The 20,877-nt window shown below is 43.7% G+C and overlaps 1 protein-coding gene across 3 annotated transcripts in view; it reads left to right on the top strand.

The window, feature by feature from the left end:
- Positions 1-11,175: 11,175 nt before the first annotated feature.
- The window catches only part of LOC121329291 (coiled-coil domain-containing protein 120-like), an 18,665-nt gene continuing 8,963 nt past the window's right edge, over positions 11,176-20,877 (top strand). For all 3 annotated transcript variants that reach the window (XM_041274830.1, XM_041274829.1, XM_041274828.1), the window contains exon 1: positions 11,176-11,364. The gene's annotated coding sequence lies outside the window, so the exon portion shown is untranslated. The remainder of the gene's footprint in view (positions 11,365-20,877) is intronic.

The raw sequence follows: 20,877 nt of genomic DNA, 5'->3' as shown, positions 1-20,877 counted from the left end.
TGTGCGTCTCAGTGTGTGTGTGTGTGTGTGTGTGTGTGTGTGTGTGTGTGAGTGTGCGTGTGTGTGTCTCAGTGTGAGTGTGCGTGTGTGTGTCTCAGTGTGTGTGTGTGTGTGTGTGTGTCAGTGTGCGTGTGTGTGTCTCAGTGTGTGTGTGCGTGTGTGTGTGTCAGTGTGTGTGTGTGTGTGTGTGTGTTTGTGTGTGTGTGTGTGTCTCAGTGTTGTGTGTGTGTGTGTGTGTGTGTGTCTCAGTGTGCGTGTGTCTCTGTGTGTGTCTATGTCAGTGTGCGTGTGTCTCAGTGTGTGTGTGTCTCAGTGTGTGTGTGTGCGTCAGTGTGAGTCACACTCACACAACACAGAGTCACACTCACAGCACACACACAGAGTCACACTCAAACACACAGAGTGTGCGTGTGTCACCACACACAGTCACAGCGCCACAGGTCACACACACAGAGTCACACTCCACATGTGTGTGTGTGTCTCAGTGTGCGTGTGTCTGTGTGTGTCTCAGTGTGTGTGTGTGTGTTTGTGTGTGTGTCTCAGTGTGTGTGTCTCAGTGCGATGTGTGTGTGTCTCAGTGTGAGTGTGCGTGTGTGTGTGTGAGTGTGTGTCTCAGTGTGTGTGTGTGTGTCTCAGTGTGAGTGTGTGTGTGTCAGTGTGAGTGTGTGTGTGTGTGTCTCAGTGTCAGTGTGTGTGTCAGTGTGTGTGTGAGTGTGTGTGTGTGTGTGAGTGTGTGTGTGTGAGTGTGTGTGTGTGTGTCTCAGTGTGTGTGTGCGTGTGTGTGTCTGAGTGTGTCTCAGTGTGTGAGCCACACACACTCACTCACACAGTCACACCCAGTGTGCGTGTGTGTCTCAGTGTGAGTCACACCAACCACACACTCAGTGTGCGTGTGTGTGTCTCACGTGTCACACAGTGTCACACTCACACTCACACGCACACACAGAGTGCCACACTCACGTGTGTGTGTCACCAGTGTGGCGTGTGTGTGTCTCAGTGTGCGTGTTGTGTGTCACAGAGTGACATGTGGGTGTGTGTGTCTCACACACACAGTCACACGCCACACACAGAGTGTGTGTCACACTCAGTGTCGTAGTGTGTCTCGGTGTGTGTGTGCCACACAGTGTGCGTTGTGTCTCAGTGTGTGCTGTGTGTGTGTGTGTGTGTGTGTGTGTGTGTGTGTGTGTGTGCGTGTGTGTGTGTCTCAGTGTGTGTGTCTCAGTGTGAGTGTGTGTGTGTGTGTGTGTGTGTGTGTGTGTGTGTGAGTGTGTGTGTGTGTGTCTCAGTACGTGTGTATCTGTGTGTGTGTGTGTGTGTGTGCGTGTGTGTGTCTCAGTGTGTGTTGTGTGTGTGTGTGTCAGTGTGTGCGTGTGTGTCTCAGTGTGCGTGTGTGTGTGTGTGTGTGTGTGTGTGAGTCACAGAGTGTGTAACACAGAGTCACACGCAAACCACTCAGGTCACACACGCACACTAAACACACAGGAGTCACACCCACCATACAGTCATCACCAAACACCAGAGTTTCACGCTAACACGCCCACACAGTGTGCACACGACACACAGCCACACCACACTCACCTGTGCACACAGAGTCACCGCACCAGCTACACCTCACCCACATGTTTGTCACACTCATGTGTGTGTCAGTACACCCACACAGATGTCACACTACACACCGGGTCGTGTGTGTGTGTGTGAGTGTCTGTCTGTCTGTCTGTCTGTCTGTCTGCCTGCGTGTGTGTGAGCCTTAAATATCGTCATGACAGTTCTATCGCGATTCGCTTGTTTCTCATCTCAAATGTCAGTAGTTCTGTATATAAATGCGAGTTTATCTCCTTATTCCTTCGCCTGCCAGCATGCAAATATGTGACTGGCTGCAGAATTCAGTACAGCTGATTTATCTCGTGAATGTATTAAAGCAGGGGTGGGAATTAGAGTTCTATTGGTGTGATCCATTCTAGGTTTTACCACCAGCTTGATCAGCCCCAGTGTGTCTAGGTAGCAAGCCCAGGTGTGTCTTATTATTAAACTCCCAGTGAAACCAGGAATGGATCACACTGCTGTGCAGCGGGAGTCTTAGTCCCAGTTAGGAGTTTACAAAATAATTCCATGCATTTTCAAAGCCACGCATTTACAAGCCATTTTTGTTTTACCCATTCATATAAAAACAAAAATAAATAATAATTGTGCTGCAATTTACATGTTTAGCCACTAGGCGCGCTAGTTCATCTTCTATGTTCAAGTGGGTGTTGCAACTTAATATGCGTTGTGACAGACATTAGCGGAATTGAAACAGCGCAGAGCATCGATATTATTGTACAGCTATAGATCTAATTAACTGTACCGCAAAACCGTTTACCAGCCATATAACCCAAAGAAAGAAAGAAAGAAAGAAATAAGAGAGATAGAGAGGGAGGGGGGAGATGGAGATGGAGAGATAGAAAGGGAGAGAGAGGGAGGGAGGGAGAGGGTGAGAGAGAGATGGAGAGGGAGAGAGGGGGAGAGAGAGATGGAGAGGGTGAGAGAGAGAGGGAGAGGGTGAGAGAGAGGAAGAAGAAGAGGGGCAGATGGAGAGTTAGGGTTAGGGTTAGGGCTGCACCCTGCTGTCAAATGTGCACCTGGCACACCACAGCGACATCTGGCACTACCACCTCTCTACCAGAAAAAAAACAGATCACAGGGAAACAGGAAGCACTTCACTCTAGGAACCACCGCCCTGGAACACACCACCAGCTACGTTTACCTGGGACTGACCATCAGCATGTCAGGGAGCTTCAATGTTGCTAAAAAGCACGTAGAGCCTACTATGCCATAAACAAAAAACACTTTACAAATATAACCCCCTAATAAAGATCTGGCTAAAAATCTTTGACAGCGTTATCCAACCAATCCTTCTGTAAGGCAGCGAAATATGGAGCCCACTTTCAAAATGCAATTACAAAACAGGGGATGAGTGTCCCATTGAAAATTTCCATTTAGAATTTTGTAAAAACATTTTCCATATACATAGAATCTCCCCCAACCTGGCATGTCGGGATGAACTACCCATTGAAGAAAGAGCAGCCAGGGGTCCATCTGATCCAGGCTGAGCCACACTACTACCAGCACAAAGCATTCCAGAGCAACCAGAGAGAGACCCCTGACACAACTAGCAAAGAAACACCCGCCTGGCAATCGAAACAGGCCGCCATAAAAAGAGCTGGCTGTGCAGACACTGTGAGCTGGGAGAAGTCGAAACAGAGGTGCACTTCCTGCTGTCCTGCTCCAAATATTGCCAAATAAGGGACACGTACCTACCTAAATTCTTGAGTCAGTTGACCCAGTTTCCACACCTGCCTGACCCTGAGAAACTGTGGATCCTGCTGGGAGAGGAGGCTCTGACACAGAGCTAGCAGCCCAGTACATGTGTGCCTGTCCCAGTCTGAAGGACAGTGTGTAGACACTCAATAGAACTGCACTGTCTATTCTTAAATTAGAGCCGGGGGGGGGGGGGGGGGGGGTGGATGTGGGGGGTTATATTGATTACATTCTGTTAAGAAGGAGGGAAGGGGGAGGGATTGATATTGTGTGTCATTCACATGATATTTTATTTTATATAACGTGTGTTGAAATGCTTTCACAACACTGGATTACTCCTGTCATGCTAATCAAGCCAGTTTTGAATTTGGAGAGGGAGAGGGGGAGAGAGAGAGAGAGGGGGAGAGAGAGAGAGAGAGAGAGAGAGAGAGAGAGAGAGGGAGAGAGAGAGAGAGAGAGAGAGAGAGAGAGAGAGAGAGAGAGAGAGAGAGAGAGAGAGAGAGGGAGAGACAGACAGAGAGACAGAGAGATCCCTGCTTGCTCAAGCTGAAAAATGCAGGTCATGTTTTGAAATAAAAACCTCGCAAATCCAGAGGGCTGGACTAAAAACCTGGACTGGATCTCTGCACTCGGATTGGACTGTTAGAACAGGGAAATGTTTTTAAAAGTCTCCCTCGGTAAATGTTTATGTTCATTTTGCAGTTTTCCTTCATGCTTTTCTTATAGTTGTATTATGCATTGATCACAGTTGATATGCTCTCTGTGCTTTACAATGCTTCCCTATGTTTTACCAGACCTCTCTGTGCTTTACAATGCTTCCCTATGCTTTACCAGACCTCTCTGTGCTTTACAATGCTTCCCTATGCTTTACCAGACCTCTCTGTGCTTTACAATGCTTCCCTATGCTTTACCAGACCTCTCTGTGCTTTACAATGCTTCCCTATGCTTTACCAGACCTCTCTGTGCTTTACAATGCTTCCCTATGCTTTACCAGACCTCTCTGTGCTTTACAATGCTTCCCTATGCTTTACCAGACCTCTCTGTGCTTTACAATGCTTCCCTATGCTTTACCACACCTCTCTGTGCTTTACAATGAAAGCTGCTGTATAATGTTCCCTTGTTAACATATTGAATCACACACCCTGCTGCTTTGGAGTTTTCCAGACACATCAAGAAAAAACAGAGAAAAAAATAAACAAATGTGATGTTTCGAAATCTCACACAAACTAGTAACTGCACACTATAATGGCTTCCGATAGACTTTCTCTGTTTTTTAATTTTATTTATGTATTGTTTGGCAATATCATTTTGTAGTTTTGATTACATAATGTTAAATGTTAACTGATCTAAATCAGGTTCATATAGTTTATTTTTTATCAGTCTAGTTAAGCTGTGTATGAATGAGTCAGTATATGCTGAAACGCTTGCCTAACCCGGATATTTTGCTGAACCAGGCGTTCGTTATGTGCTTGAGCGATTATAAGTATAGCTTAACACTATCTGCTAATTATTATTCCGAGCACCTTAATCTCCACCACTGATAACACGTGATTCATGAGCGGTGCAGACTGTTTTTGTGTGTTCCTGCGGTTTGAAGATGTGACCTGTAACCTATCAAGTCCTTGAATACTGCGCTGAGCAGAATCAATATCAGCCAGCCTGTCAGTGATGTTCCTGCCCTCATCATCGCCATGGCTGTGTTTTCACAAGCAGAGCTAGCAGCGTGATGGATATTTAACAGCACTTATAGTGTGGGACAACAAACAACAATGAATAGTTATAATGGAAACAGTGGTATTTAAGACCTACAGTCTTTAGGTAAGTTCTACAGAACACAGTAGGGTTTGATACAGGCCGGGGTTTGATACAGGTCGGGGTTTGATACAGGCTGGGGTTTGAAAATGGACAGCAAAGACCACATGTCATAACATGCATTTGTTTAAGTGTGTGGCTGAGCTGTTTCAGCAACAGCAGCTTTGAAAAGTGCTTCAGACACAAGAGCTGAACACAAATCCAGTGGGCCTGCTCCTGCCCTGAGGCTTGGGAGTTATGCTAGCAATGAGGTTAGGCATAGGGTTACAGCTGGCACAGTGGTGACCTGGGCTTCAGAACTGGCTTTTCAGAACTGATTCGGGCCACCTTACCTCCCAGAACTGTGAATTCACAGACATTCCTGGTTTCACGTTGTTTGAGATCAGACCATGCAGAACTCTCAGCTGTCGCGCGCCTCGCTTGGGGAACTCTGTTCCAGTGGACAGCTGAGCAGGTTGAAAACATTGGATTCTTTGTAAATCTAAATTGAACATATGCTGGTATGATCAATTGTATCGTAATGGGTTTAAGGAGCTCAGTGATTAGATAAAGAAAGCGCTGGGCTGCAGTGTGGAAGGCAGTGGGGGTTGAGGAGCTCAGTGGTTAGATAAAGAAAGCGCTGAGCTGCAGTGTGGAAGGCAGTGGGTTTGAGGAGCTCAGTGGTTAGATAAAGAAAGCGTTGGGCTGCAGTGTGGAAGGCAGTGGTTTGAAGAGCTCAGTGGTTAGATAAAGAAAGTGCTGGGCTGCAGTGTGGAAGGCAGTGGGTTTGAGGAGCTCAGTGGTTAGAGTTGCAGAGTTCCATGTGTGTATTGGGGTGTGTTTGAGAACTCTCTCCCTTTGTGCCTGTCATGCTGTCATGCTGTGTCTCTCATTCAAGACAGATAGCCTCAAGGCGCTGTGTCACGGGGGGGTGGGGGATCCATCAGGGATCCACGGGGTCAAGTCGCGTCAGGACAGACCGGCATTCCTCAGCTCTGTCTCTGCCCACAGCAAAACAGACAGCAGCTGGACTGCAGCCTCTTTAGAAAAACAAGGACACATGTCTCCCCAATCACTGTCTGTGCACCAGATGTCTCCTCCCTTGTAAAACTTTACCAAACTACATTTGCACTTTACCTTGATTATACTGTGCATGTACTACAGTTCACTGTGATTTGTTCTGGTTTTTAATATGTTTCACCAGACCTCTCTGTGCTTTACAATGATTTCCTAGCTTTATCAGACCTCTCTGTGCTTTACAATGCCTCCCTATGCTTTACCATCCCTCTCTGTGCTTTACAATGCTTCCCTATGCTTTACCAGACCTCTCTGTGCTTTACAATGCTTCCCTATGCTTTACCAGGCCTCTCTGTGCTTTACAATGCTTCCCTATGCTTTACCAGACCTCTCTGTGCTTTACAATGCTTCCCTATGCTTTACCAGACCTCTCTGTGCTTTACAATGCTTCCCTATGCTTTACCAGACCTCTCTGTGCTTTATAATGCTTCCCTATGCTTTACCGTGCTTTAACTGTGCTTTACAATGCTTCCCTATGCTTTACCAGACCTCTCTGTGCTTTACAATGCTTCCCTATGCTTTACTGTGCTTTAACTGTGCTGTATAACATTTTACTGTGCTTTTACTGTGATTTTACTGGTAGAATGGGACCACAGGGTGCTAACTATACCCTCAATGATTTTCAATGGCAGACAGACAGACAGCGGCACTGCAATAGTTCTGTATTACACTACAATGGTAGCACAAATATAGGGCAGCTGCAGTGGGGTGAGGCTTCCATTGAGAATTTGACAGAGGAAAGGAAACAGGAGACAGCGAGTTGAGCGACGCGATTTCCAATCAGACAGCGGGAAGCTAAAGAATGAACACTAATCTCTGGAGCTCATTCTAATCTTTTTAATGAAGGTTCCTCTAGATCAGCTCTCCCTCAGGTGAGCATGGTGTGATTCAGCAGCTTTCCAGAGCCCTGTGTGTCTCGACTTGATGCACAAGCTATGAGGCAATGTCTGAGCATTGTACAACACCTGCAGCTCTGGGCAAAACTTTTGCATGACCTAGAATTATAGGGCTGAGATATAAAAAAACAAAAAAACTAAACAAAAACAAAACAACTATATGAACAAAGTCTAGATCTTTTATTTAACATCATGTGTAAGTCAGTATGTTAACAAGAGAACATTATTCAGCAGCTTTCATTGGACCCTATGAAGCTGAGTGAGTTCATTCTATATAGAGAGTTTGTGATTCAATATGTTAACAAGGGAACATTATTCAGCAGCTTTCATTGGACTCTATGAAGCTGAATGAGTTCATTCTATATAGAGGGTGTGTGATTCAATATGTTAAAAAGGTAACATTATCCAGCAGCTTTCATTCGACTTTCTGAAGCACATTCTACAGGGTGAAACTTTTGGACAGAGCTGTCGTGCATAACTTTCTGTCAGCGTTTTAATGGCTTTTGTCTAGTTGAAGGAACGCTCAAGGTCCACACGCAGACCGAGGCGTCGCTTATCTGAAACAGGAGACACGCACACAAAGCATTGCTGACCTCTTTGTTACCCTGTGATTTCAATTATTACAGCTATGTAGCCGAGAAATATGTAAGAAGAGTTTAATAGACCATTCAAAACAACGACAAATTCGTACAAGTGTGGGGAGGAACTCCAGCAGATCTCTTCATTAGATATATATATACACACACACACACACACACATACACACACACTGACACACACACACACTGACAGACACACTCTCACACACTGACACACTCTCACACACACACACAGACACACACACACACACAGACACACACTCTCACACACAGACACAATCACTCTGTGACTTTGAGAGAACACACACACATACACACACACACACTCACACACACACAGACACACACACTATTACACACACACACACACACACACACACACACACACACACACACACACACACACACACACACACACACACACACACACACACACACACACACACACACACACATTAGGTATGCGTGTGTGTGTGTTACTGTGTGTGTGCCGTGTGTGTTGTGACTGTGTTTAATCCATACCCATCTCATGACACCATATTAAGACGTAAGTACACGGTGCAGACGAACTACGATATCTAGTGAGCACACTGGGGTCCCATTCTACCAGCCTCACCCCACTGCAGCTGCCCTATACCTGTGCTACCATTGTAGTGTAATACAGAACCATTGCAGTGCCGCTGTCTGTCTGTCTCTCATTGAGGATCATTGAGGGTATAATGAGCACACCGGGGTCCCATTCTACCAACCTCACCCCACTGCAGCTGCCCTATACCTGTGCTACCATTGTAGTGTAATACAGAACCATTGCTGTGCCGCTGGCTGTCTGTCTGTCTGTCTGTCTGCATTGCCATTGAAGATGCATGAAATAAAAGTTTTATTATTCAGTCTTCTAGTGGATGTTGTTTTTACCACCTGCTGTGTTTTCCCTCCGAGTGTGAGAGTAGCAGCAGGACCAGGGGAACAGCTGATTGTTAAAAATACCAATCGTTGATAAGATAGCCACACTGATCAATAAACGCAGTTCTGCACTCTCGGCATGCAGACAGAAAACAAACACAAAGCTGTCAATAGTTAACGGCCGTACCCAGTGTTGCCGGTTATAATCGCATGCCTTCACAATGTGGTCCTCGTGAAAGTTCAGGTAACTTATTAAGTTTCTCAGCTCGGTGGATCCAGTGGTTAGAGAAAGATTCTGGTCTTGATACCAGGAGTTTCAAATCCTGGCTCAGCCACTGACTCCCTGTGTGTGTGTGTGTGTGTGTGTGTGTGTGTGTGTGTGCGTGTGTGTGTGTGTGTGTGTGACCCTGAGCAAGTCACTTCACCTCCTTGTGCTCCGTCCTTCGGACAAGACGTAAAACAAACAAGGTCCTATTGGAAGTGACTCTGCAGCAGCAGCAGTTGTTGATGATGCAGAGTTCACCCCCCTAGACTCTGCAAGTCTAAATATATGTTGACCTAGCTTTTGCCTATTTTAATACACTCGGATGCATCGCTTTTCACATAAATCCAACATTTTGAGCCCATGGAGCTTCCAGTAATCCATCTGAATCTGACTTGAATCCAGTTTCACTGCCTGTGAAAACCAAACCCTTTGACAAACAACAGATATTCACTCTGCTGGAATTCAGCTTGATTAGCAATCAAGTAAACAGCTTAGGAGCATTGAAGGACCGTGTCCTTTAAAAACACAGGGGAGGGGGACACTAAATGAATTAACCCCCCCTTTCCCTCCCCCACTGCAATGATGGTCTATTCTCTTGCAGAATTGCAGGAAACCGCTGGTTGCAATAAGCTATAGGGAGTTGAGTTTTTGCTCTCGTTTCTCCTTGCTTGCTCACACCAAGCTGAATCACACGGTGGATTATATCCATTGCATGACTCAGCTGCCATGCAAACAGACCAGGAACTCATTACGGTGACGACTCCACTTTTTTTTTTATTTAACCTTTTTTTTTAAATGTATTATTTTGTATTTGAAAAGTGTTATTTTACCCATGAGTGAGAGAGGGACGGAAGGAGGGAGCAGTTCAGTCTCTGTGCTTCAAGCCTGCCCTGGACTGGAGGGAGCCCCCTTTCTCTTAGGGGGGTGAGGGAGCAGTTCAGTCTCTGTGCCTCAAACCTGCCCTGGACTACAGGTAGCTAGTACGTTAACGTTTACCCACTGCGCCATCTAGCCCCCCTTTTTAAACCCCTTTCTGTTGCCTAGCGGAGCGCAATGTAGGTTTATATCGGATCATTGACTCTTGTGATATGCAAAGATGACTTGCCTTAAGCTGTAGTCCTAGCCAGCCATGCAGAGTGTCTGAGCTGAGTGACGCGGCTGATAGTGGCAGGGACTGCCAGACTGTGTGCTTGTCTCACACCTTTACAAGGACAATGAGACACCTAGCTGGTCTAGCATTAGTGTGAGATACCAAGAGGCCAGCCAATGATCAGGAGCCAGGAGTTTGAGCAGGATAGAAACTCACACTAGCCCTGCTGCTGCTGCACCCAGTACTGGGGCTCAGAACTCCCCTCAATGCAGTCTATTATTATTATTATTTATTATTATTATTATTATTATTATTATTATTATTATTATTATTATGTCTATTATTAGTCCTTCATGGGCTGAAACTTATTGAACTTATTTTCAAACTGGGCACTTTTGAGCCATTTGGAAAGGACATTCAATTCTGAGGTCATTAATATCATCAACATTCTGGAATTGTGTTTAAAAGACGACTTTTTTTTTTTTATCAACTTCTTAAAGTTCTTTTTTTTTTTTTGTATTCAGCCGATGAAGGACTTCTAGTGCCAAACGTTCTGATAATTGATTTATAATCAATTATTCTACCTTTTTAAGTACCTAAAATATCCTTTTCTTTTATATATATATAGATATATATATATATATACTAGATATATATATATATATATATATATCTATATCATCTATAAGAATACATAATAAGTCAAGTTAAGTACAAGCATTGATATGTTCGTCAACTCTTTATTTGAACACATTACACATGTTGTAATTCCTGAGGACACAAGAATGTATATTAAATAAAGGCAGAGTGCCGATGAATTTAGAGAGGAATGTTACAACAATAGAACCACGGGGGGCAGATTACTGACTGTACGAAAATTCAGCCCCACAGAAGCTGTGCGCTGCGCCTTCCCAAACTCTGGGAGACAAAAAAAAACTAACACGGGCATTTCAGCTTCCTAAGTACCTATCACGGGTCAAACCATCTCTTACGTTTCTGGGGGGTGGAAAAAAGTCTAGAAGTTGTTTCTTTCTCTGAGGAAAACAAAAACTACATACGTGCGTATTTTCGAGAATTTTCTTTAACATAGACAAAACGCGGCATGTTTTGCATTCGGATTTTAAACGGAGAAACTCGTTTTTTTTTTTTTTTTTTTTTTTTTTTTTTTTTTTGCAAGAGGAGAAAGGTAGTGCAAGTGAGGAACCCCCCCTATGTTTGTGTCCAGATGGTTCGGTTCTCTTTAAGCCGTTCACTCTGACTATAGGACTCGAGTTTGGGAACAGTACAGCCAAGAGGTGGAGACTTACCTGCGGTGAACTTTTATATGATTATAATTATACATATTATCATATTTCACCGGCCCTTTGGAGTGAGGTTGACGTGCGCTATTTGTAAATTGGACTGCCAGAAAACACGGATATTAGTCGCCACCTCTTAAAATTAAGAACGGTAAGGTGATTGAGTTGCTATTTGTTCTTCTGTGCGAGTTTTATTTATGTATTTATTTATTTTAATTACGGGGAGTTTAGCAGGTCTGCGTTGAAACAGCGAAACGTTAAACTCTAGTGTTTTCTCATTATACTCAGAAGTAGCGAGCCAGAAACGAATTAATTGGCGAGTACATCGGTACTACAAAGATCGAGAACAAGGGGATGCGATGTTTTCTCTGCTGGCATTCTGAAGATAGTTTTAAAAACGATACGTTTCGAACCGTTAGCCAACGGTACGATGCGAGCGGAATAGATTGTAATTCATCGCTGTCACCGGAGCTGGGAAACACTGAAAGAAACTTCATAAATTCCGCGGCAGGCGTTTCCACTAGAAGTGTTTCTCAGCGTCTTCAGCAGAAACAATAAAAGAAACTTCATAAATGATAAAACTGGAAATTTACCAACATGAATTGATGCGGGATTAAGGCGATCCCTGTATTGTAAACTAGACGCGTTTTAATCCGTTCGTGCATGGTGAAGTAATGTGGGGACGGATTAAAATCTATCTATCTATCTATCTATCTATCTATCTATATATACACACACACACTATGGGGACACGCAGAAGACGCAAATACATGAGACCCTCGTATGAACCAGATGCAATCCCCCCCCCCCCCCATATGTAAAGCAATTGGGGGGAACAAAAACATCCAATGAAAAAATGTATTTATTCTATGTCCAAAACTACGATTTTTTTCCCAGCAGTATTTCGTGCACGAAAGGGTTAATTTACTTCGTCGTGCGCAGTCGTACAGTGGGTGTGTGTGTGTGTGTGTGTGTGTGTGTGTGTGTTGTGTTGTGTATTCGGCCGTTCATGGTGTGACGTATCACGCAGATGACCGTATCAGCAATGCAAACGATTTCCCACCTCCTAGCGTTCTTCCTTGTTAAATGATTAAGAATAATTTCAATCATACAGTTTTTGTATAACCCTTGTAGAAGTTCATCACGGTTAATTTGCAGGGTAATTGATCAAATTCAATGATGATTTGACCCCGATTGTGCTAAGCATTTACCATAGTTTGCCATGCTTTACCACACCTCACTGTGCTTTACAATGCTTCCCTATGCTTTACCACACCTCACTGTGCTTTACAATGCTTCCCTATGCTTTACCAGACCTCTCTGTGCTTTACAATGCTTCCCTATGCTTTACCAGACCTCTCTGTGCTTTACAATGCTTCCCTATGCTTTACTAGACCTCTCTGTGCTTTACAATGCTTCCCTATGCTTTACCAGACCTCTCTGTGCTTTACAATGCTTCCCTATGCTTTACTAGACCTCTCTGTGCTTTACAATGCTTCCCTATGCTTTACCAGACCTCTCTGTGCTTTACAATGCTTCGCTATGCTTTACCAGACCTCTCTATGCTTTACAATGCTTCCCAGTGCTTTACCACATCTCTCTCTGTGCTTTACAATGCTTCCCAATGCTTTACCACACCTCTCTGTGCTTTGCAATGCTTCCCTATGCTTTACCACACCTCTCTGTGCTTTACATTGCTTCCCTATGCTTTACCAGACCTCTCTGTACAATGCTTCCTATGCTTTACCAGACCTCTCTGTGCTTTACAATGCTTCCCTATGCTTTACCAGACCTCTCTGTGCTTTACAATGCTTCCCTATGCTTTACCAGACCTCTCTGTGCTTTGCAATGCTTCCCTATGGTTTACCAGACCTCTCTGTGCTTTATTACACTTTGCTGTGCTTTTATTTTTTGAAGGCCTATCAGAGTGGTTTTATTTCATCACTGTGACTCACAAAGGACCTTGTTTTAAGCAATCAAATTGTTGTTTAGGTTCTAGAACATCGAGATTAAGAGATTAGACCCAGTTGTTCTCCTGTGTGTTTGTTTGTTTGTTGATTTTTATTCTTTTCAGTCAGATTTTATCTCGGAAAGCGTCTCCCAGCGCAGATTTCACAAGCAGATAACCTTGTTTATACCTCCACTCTTGCCTCTCTCTGCAGGTGTGTGTTCTGTAGCGCGGTGTATGGTGAGCTGTACGTCTCCAGTGCTTCATCGAATCGTGGTAATATTTCTCATGAATGAAGCAGTTTTTTGTTTGTTTTTTAAATTTAGTCGTCTCCAATGTTTTACCCCGGTTTTCTGCCCAATTTATTGTGCCCAATTATTATCTGTATCCTCGGCTCACCGCTCGCAACCCCCCCCCCAGCCGACTCGGGGAGCGGAGGCTGGACACGTCCTCCGAAACGTGCTCCTGCTAATCCTCGAACCTGTGATCCTCAGGCTATAGGGAACAGTGGAGCGCTTTTGTTGGGTGTGCCACTCGGGAGCCCCCATGAGAAGTATTCTGAGGTGATTCATAATTACAGCAGAATTGCGGAATTCAGAAGTGCTCATTTCTGTTCAGTTCCAATCACGCTGCAGTAATTCCAATTATAATAAAAGTACCAGAGAACAGAGAACTTGTTTTTGAGGGCTTTTGCAGGAATCATCACAGACAATTATATTCCGGTTCAGAAAGATTTATTTCTTTTTTAATCCAGGTCTGGTGACCTAAATAATAAGCCCCTCAATGCACAACAATGTGTACTGCGTGGAGCTAATAACAACGGGGTTACAGTCCCAAACAATAACACTTACCCGCCCCACCATACTAACCCCGGTCACCAGTCCTGGGTGTGTGTGTTGGTGCTCGTGGGGGGTGATAACAGGTTTATTTTGTGACTCTGTTGAAGTGCTGTTCCGGCCCACAAGCGACAGAATCATGTTCAGCTGTCTGGTGATTCACAAACAAGACAATTACTAACAACACAGAAAAACAAGTAAGCACTCACGAATATTCTCAGTACACGATCCTCTGTGTCTCTCACGATCCTTCCAGTCTCTCAATATAAACCAAGCGAAGGGAAAGATTTACGATTCTCCGGCCCCTTTATGCTATCACGCATGACCCCTTGGTAAACGATTGCAGCTGGCTCTATTGCCTGCAGCTGCTACCTCGTTTACCTTCCGGGTCAATCCGCTCCTGCACCGGAGTCTCGCCTCCTTCCAGGCTGACCGGCTTCCCGACCCTGGGAATGAACGGTCAGGCCAGCCCGTCCAAAGACTTCCCCTTCTGCTACTTAGCGCCCTCACAGGTCGGGAGGGAGATTTACAGCCAGAACTCATTAGCTTTCTGTCACACGAACATTTTCATTTGCGTTCAATTGCCATTTATCAGTACAGGCGCAGTGTCAATATTGTTTTGAAGAAAATTAAAGTGTTTAAAATATTTTTGAATTTGAAACTTCAAAAAGTAAGACGAGCACCAGAAATTTTGCTTAAATTATACTGTTGTCCAGTGGTTAAAGAAACAGGCTTGTAACCAGGAGGTTCAAATCCAAGCTCAGCCCCTGACTTGCTGTGTGGGACCCTGAGCAAGTCACTGAACCTCCCTGTGCTGCGTCTTTGGGGTGAGATGTTGTTGTAAGTGACTCTGCAGCTGATGCACAGTTCACACACCCTAGTGTCGTATCTTGTAAAGCGCTTTGTGATGGTTGTCCACTATGAAAGGCGCTATTTAAAAATAAATGATTATTACTGTAAAATATAATTTACAAGATTTTCTACAGTTGACATAGTCTGGTTCTTGTTCTGTGGCATGAATCCTCAATTTAACTGAGTAAAGTATCCTCAAATGTTAGGTGTTTTGCAGACAGCTTTATTTTTTAGCTTGTTTTCAGCTATTTTGACTCCTCTGCTGTCACTCAGCTGTCCCACAATGCATCACTCAGTGCCAGGGGGGCGGAAGTGTGCCAGCTCCACCCTCCTGTCACTCAGTTTACCTTGATTTTTCAGATGTGTCTTTATTACTGTCTCACTTTTATTCAATGCAGTTTGTGATTTCAGCACAAGATAGATCTCGTCAAGAGCTTTCATTTGATATATCATATGCCATTTTGACAAAAATGTCACTTGCACCACTCAAATTATGTTGGTGGTCGCCAAAAAAGCACAATAATGTCGATCAAACAACATGTGTGTAAACTGAACTGTAATCAATCAATTCTGTAGTGGGGTTTTCCAGTTCCCGGTGTGCCAGCTGCAATCCCAGTGATACTGTAGTAACTCCAGTTCACCCTAGGATGTATGGGTAGCAAGTGAATGTCCGTGGATTTTGTCTATCTATCTATCTATCTATCTATCTATCTATCTATCTGTCTGACAAATTATAAGTATCCTATCTATCTATCTATCTATCTATCTATCTATCTATCTGTCTGTTTAATATCTATCTATCTCTATATCTATCTAATGTATATCTCTCTATATTTCTATCTATATCTCTATCTCTATCTATCTATATCTGTCTCTCTAATATCTATCTGTCCATTATCTATCTATTTCTGTCTATCTCTCTCTATCTCTATCTCTATCTCTCTATTTCTATTTCTATCTATCTCTATTTCTATCTTTTTCTCTATCTCTCTTTCTCTCTATCTATCTAGCTATTCATCTATCTTTCTCTCTCTCTCTCTCTCTCTCTCTCTCGTATTACTTCAATTTTGCGCCGCATCGTTTATTTTAAATTGATCAAAATGAGGGCGTCTTTTATACCAGGGTCGACCCCCTCTATTAATAATGCTACGATTTCAAACGCTGCCATATTTAAATACATGATTTGTGCCATTCTAGAAGTATCGTGGTTGCTTGTTTTGTGTAATACGGTAGCCTACCTGTCTGTAGCAGTGTGTGTGGCTAACCTGCTGTGACTACAGTACATTTATCAATGACAGTTACCGAGAGCCTATTACGTGGGAGTTGAGATGTCAGGGGAGTGCTGTACCAGCGAATCAGGAGTGTATATTGGTTGTTAAGGGGCGGGGCAATGCTAGTGTGTCAGTTAAATCCAAGAGTGTGACGTAGATGTTTTTCTGCACCAAAAATGACCTCAAAATATTAGTTTGATTTCTGTAAAAACTATTTTTTCTTCTCACTGTAACTTGCTTGTTTGTAATTTCCCTGCAAGAGAAACTGAAACTAAATCTTCGCATAGATAGTAACAGCACCCCCCCCCCCCCCCCACCACACACACACACACACACACACACACCACACATGAGGTCCTGTGAGTGCATGCATTAGTAAGACCTCGTCTAGAGTACTGTATTCAGTTCTGGTCACCGTGCTACAAAAAAGGATATTGCTGCTCTAGAAAGAGTGCAAAGAAGAGCGACCAGAATTATTCCGGGTTTAAAAGGCATGTCATATGAAGACTACGTGGCGACCTGATTCAAGCATTCAGAATCCTAAAAGGTATTGACAGTGTCGACCCAGGGGAATTTTTCAACCTGAAAAAAGAAACAAGGACCAGGGGTCACAAATGGAGATTAGACAAAGGGGCATTCAGAACTGAAAATAGGAGGCACTTTTTTACACAGAGAATTGTGAGGGTCTGGAATCAACTCCCCAGTAATGTTGTTGAAGCTGACACCCTGGGATCCTTCAAGAAGCTGCTTGATGAGATTTTGGGATCAATAAGCTACTAACGACCACACAAACAAGATGGGCCGAATGGCCTCCTCTCGTTTGTAAACTTTCTTATGTTCTTATGTTTGTTACTTTGTCGGCTGCGATCTCTTTAAGTATAAAGAATCTTAACATTTTTGAAGCAGTTTCACAGGGCTGGGTTGTCTTGCTTGACTACCTGTCTTCACTATGCTGTAATTACTCTAATTATACAGCCTGACAAGTCTGTACAAACCAGAGCATTGGGCTCCCAGCTGGCTTTTTCAGTACCAGAAAGGCTGTCTTAACTTTGTACTGTTTAAAAAGCTAAACTCTCTTTAGAAATCCTCTATTCATCCAATAGGAACCATTGAAAATATTACTACTGTAGTATTGACAACCAATTCATATTCACACCCTCTATATAGAATGAACTCACTCAGCTTCATAGAGTCCAGTGAAAGCTGCTGAATAATGTTCCCTTGTTAACATATTGAATCACACACCCTCTATATAGAGTGAACTCACTCAGCTTCATAGAGTCCAATGAAAGCTGCTGAATAATGTTCCCTTGTTAACATATTGAATTACACACTGCTTTAGAGAGAGAGAGAGAGAGAGAGAGAGAGAGAGAGAGAGAGAGCACTGCTTGCACTTAGAGGTCCCATTAAAGTGCACTGCCTTCCAAATGGAACCTTTAATTGCTTCAACCAGGCCTGTTGGTAATGCTGATTCCCATCTGGTTCGCATGGTATTGAGAGAAAACAGGTTCTCATGTTTTATTTATTTAGATTGGTTTGCTTCACCCCTTAACCTCGGATCAAAATATCTAGCCTGTGCTGCACTTCCATTTCTCTTAGGGAGAGAGCAGTTCAGTTTCCGTGCCTCAAGCCTGCCCTGAACTGGAGGGAGCCCCCTTTCTTGTAGGGGGGTGGGTGGGTGAAGGAAGGAGGGAGGGAGCAGTTCAGTCTCCGTGCCTCAATATTGGGACATAGTGTCTGTCAGCTGCGAATGCTAACAGCTGTATCAGTAACCACAGTATGTTAAACACACCAGCGCTGAGCGCAAACAGAAGGAATTGTTTTGCACACACTGAATTACCCACTTAGCACAAAGCCAGGGTTTATCTGGTCATAGATCATTTCTGGCCAAATCGTGGGTGAAAAGCGACTTGAGCTGCAAATAGTGGAAGGGATTAAAATCAGATATCCACCTGATAAATTGCTCCAGATTGGACTGATTACAAACAAAGTAATTGTTGCAGTGAGGCAGCCAGCCTCCGAGACACAAAACATTTGACAAGGGCTTCAGATGTTTCCAGATGTTTCTGGCTTTAAGCTGCATTGCTCATTTAAATTTTCTTTTATTTAACCAGGAGATTTCTCCTGGGGCACAATAAAAGTACAATTGAGCCGAGCGCCACCCAGGGGGAGGGGGGGCTTAGGTCGGCCAGGGTGTCCTTGGCTCATTGTGCACCAGCGCCCCCTGTGGTTCGGCCGGGCGCCTGTGGGCTTGTTTGTAAACTGCTTTGTCCTCGGACGCTCTAGCTCTGAGGCGTGTGCACGGTGAGTCTGCAGTGTGTAAAGAAAGGGGCGGCTGGTGGCTTCGGAGGACAGCGTGGGTTCATGTTCGCCGCTCCTGAGTCAGCATGGGGGTGGCAGTGGTGAGCTGAGTCTAAATTGGGAGAAAACAATAAAATAATTGCCGATTACTAAATTTTAAAAAAGCATTTTTTAGCAAATTTTCGCTAAAGTCCAAACAACGCAATAAAAAACATGTGGGCTCGAGACGGAGTCCGAGATCAGAGGATGGAATCAGTAATCTGTTGAAGGAGAGGTTCTGAGCAAGTTCTGAGCAAAAAAGGAGAGAGGATCAAATTCCATCTTCATACTGCGATGGAAACAGTTCCTCGTTTTCGGGACAGTGGAATACGTGAAAGACAATTCTCCCGTGCGCGTTTGAATCAATTTAAAAACTGGATAGGTTTATTTTACAAAGATAGGTAAAAGTGCTTCTGGTATGATTTCTGTTTTTGGGTGCACAAAAGTTATGAAATAATTTTTTTAAATAAATAAAAACATGGCAAAATAAATGTTCCACCCTTCTCTGTTTGGTAAAATGGTTTTTATTTATATATCTATATATATATATATATATATATATATATATATATATATATTATATATATATATATATATATATATATTATATATATATATATATATATATAGATATATATATATACACACACACCCTTGAGCTTTGACCCATTTGACTCCTCGAGACCATCACTTTCAATTCAAACACAAAATGTCTCGTTTTCAATCACTGGACAAACCCCCACAGCACAGAAATGTTAATTAATGGTCAACACAATGAGAATGATGTCAAGCTGGTGCATTGGTATCTCAGAGAAACTGGAGAGCAACAGGAAATTAAAACAGGGTAAAGGAGATCATCCAAAAAGCGCTGACGGATAATGAGACAGAACGTCCGCACAGCCCTGAAACACGACGCTTAAAAAAACACCCGACTGTCCCGCTGAACCTCGTCTTCTTTAATATCAGCATCACGAAGGGATCCGTGGATTAGAAAAAATAACAGACGGGCCTCTTCAGTGCGTTACAGGAAAACAATCCCATCTGTGGTCTCTGTGACAGTTTAGAAACTCTGCCTTCGCTCTCTGAGTTTACAATGTCACAGAAACCCTGCATATCCCCAGGTGTGACCCAAGTGTTTCAAATGAAGGCACATACTAAATACAAATGCTCAGTCTGGGATTTCAGTTTAAAACAAATTTTATCTCGTCACTTGACAGAAGGAACTTCTTTTGCTTCGTGAAGTCGAATGAAACCTGTTGAATAAAGTTACATATTTATTAAGACACTTGGAATGATACACTGTGGATTAGTCACACTGGCGGTAAAACCGCTGTGCTATAGGGAGGGGGCGCGGATTGTGATTGCGGGGTGCGCTGTGGTGTCCTAATAGGTGCTGCCTGTTTTTAGACGGGCTCTCGTCCCGTTAGGGTGTGATTTGAGGGAGGAGGGACTGAGCCGCTTGCACAGGTGCAGCCTTCACTGTGGTTTTGTGGGTCTTGGCTATAATCACGCTGGTTCCAGGAGTCTGTTCCAGAGGTTCTTCTGCAAAATATGTGTTTCTTTATAAACAGAGGGTGGGATTGTTGTCAGAGATAGGCTGGAGAAGGAAAGAAAGTAAGTAAGTGCTGGGCTGCAGTGTGGAAGGCAGTGGTTTGAGGAGCTCAGTGGTTAGATAAAGAAAGCGCTGGGCTGCAGTGTGGAAGGCAGTGGGTTTGAAGAGCTCACTGGTTACAGTGCTGGGCTGCAGTGTGGAAGGCAGTGGGTTTGACATAAATTCTAAAAGCTCCCTAATGTAATCTTGCTGGTTTTCTGTTGCCTGTTTTCCCAGAGTTCCTTTTAGCTGGCCAGTCCCACAGTGCACAAACCCATCCTGTACACGCCTACCATCCTGCCATTTATTCTGTAAATAACCAGGAGCCAACAGACTAGTGGGGCCCTGGGCAGTGGCTAAAGATCCGGCTCCCTCCTCCCTCCCGCACACTGGACATCTTCCACAGCTACTCTGCTAGGAAAAGGACTTAAAAAAATAATAACTTAAACATCAGTAGATCTCATTATTGTTGCATACCTGTTTCAAAAGTTAATGATACCTGATTTAAATGAAAAATTAAACAGGGTGATAGACTAGACTGGACTGGACTGTGCCACTTTAAGAAGATAAATATATGATACTGTTATGATTTCTAGTGGAAACGTTTGTCATTGAATTTATGAAGTTTCTTTAATGTTTCGGTTGAAGATGCTGAGAAAGACTTCCAGTGGAAATGCTTCTAAATTTCAAATGCACTTTCTACTGTTTTAATCTCCCTGACTTGTTTCGTTCCAAGTTAACAGACAAAGTCTGTACGGGGGGAGGGTCGACAAGCTGAGGGAACAGCTGATAACAAGGTCGTTGATTCGAATCTCTCAGGAGAGAT

Source organism: Polyodon spathula, chromosome 16 (genome assembly GCF_017654505.1).
Source record: "Polyodon spathula isolate WHYD16114869_AA chromosome 16, ASM1765450v1, whole genome shotgun sequence".
Classification (NCBI taxonomy): Eukaryota; Metazoa; Chordata; class Actinopteri; order Acipenseriformes; family Polyodontidae; genus Polyodon; species Polyodon spathula.
The sequence above is the reverse complement of the archived record's forward strand: the minus strand, read 5'-3'. Positions and strand labels throughout refer to the sequence as shown.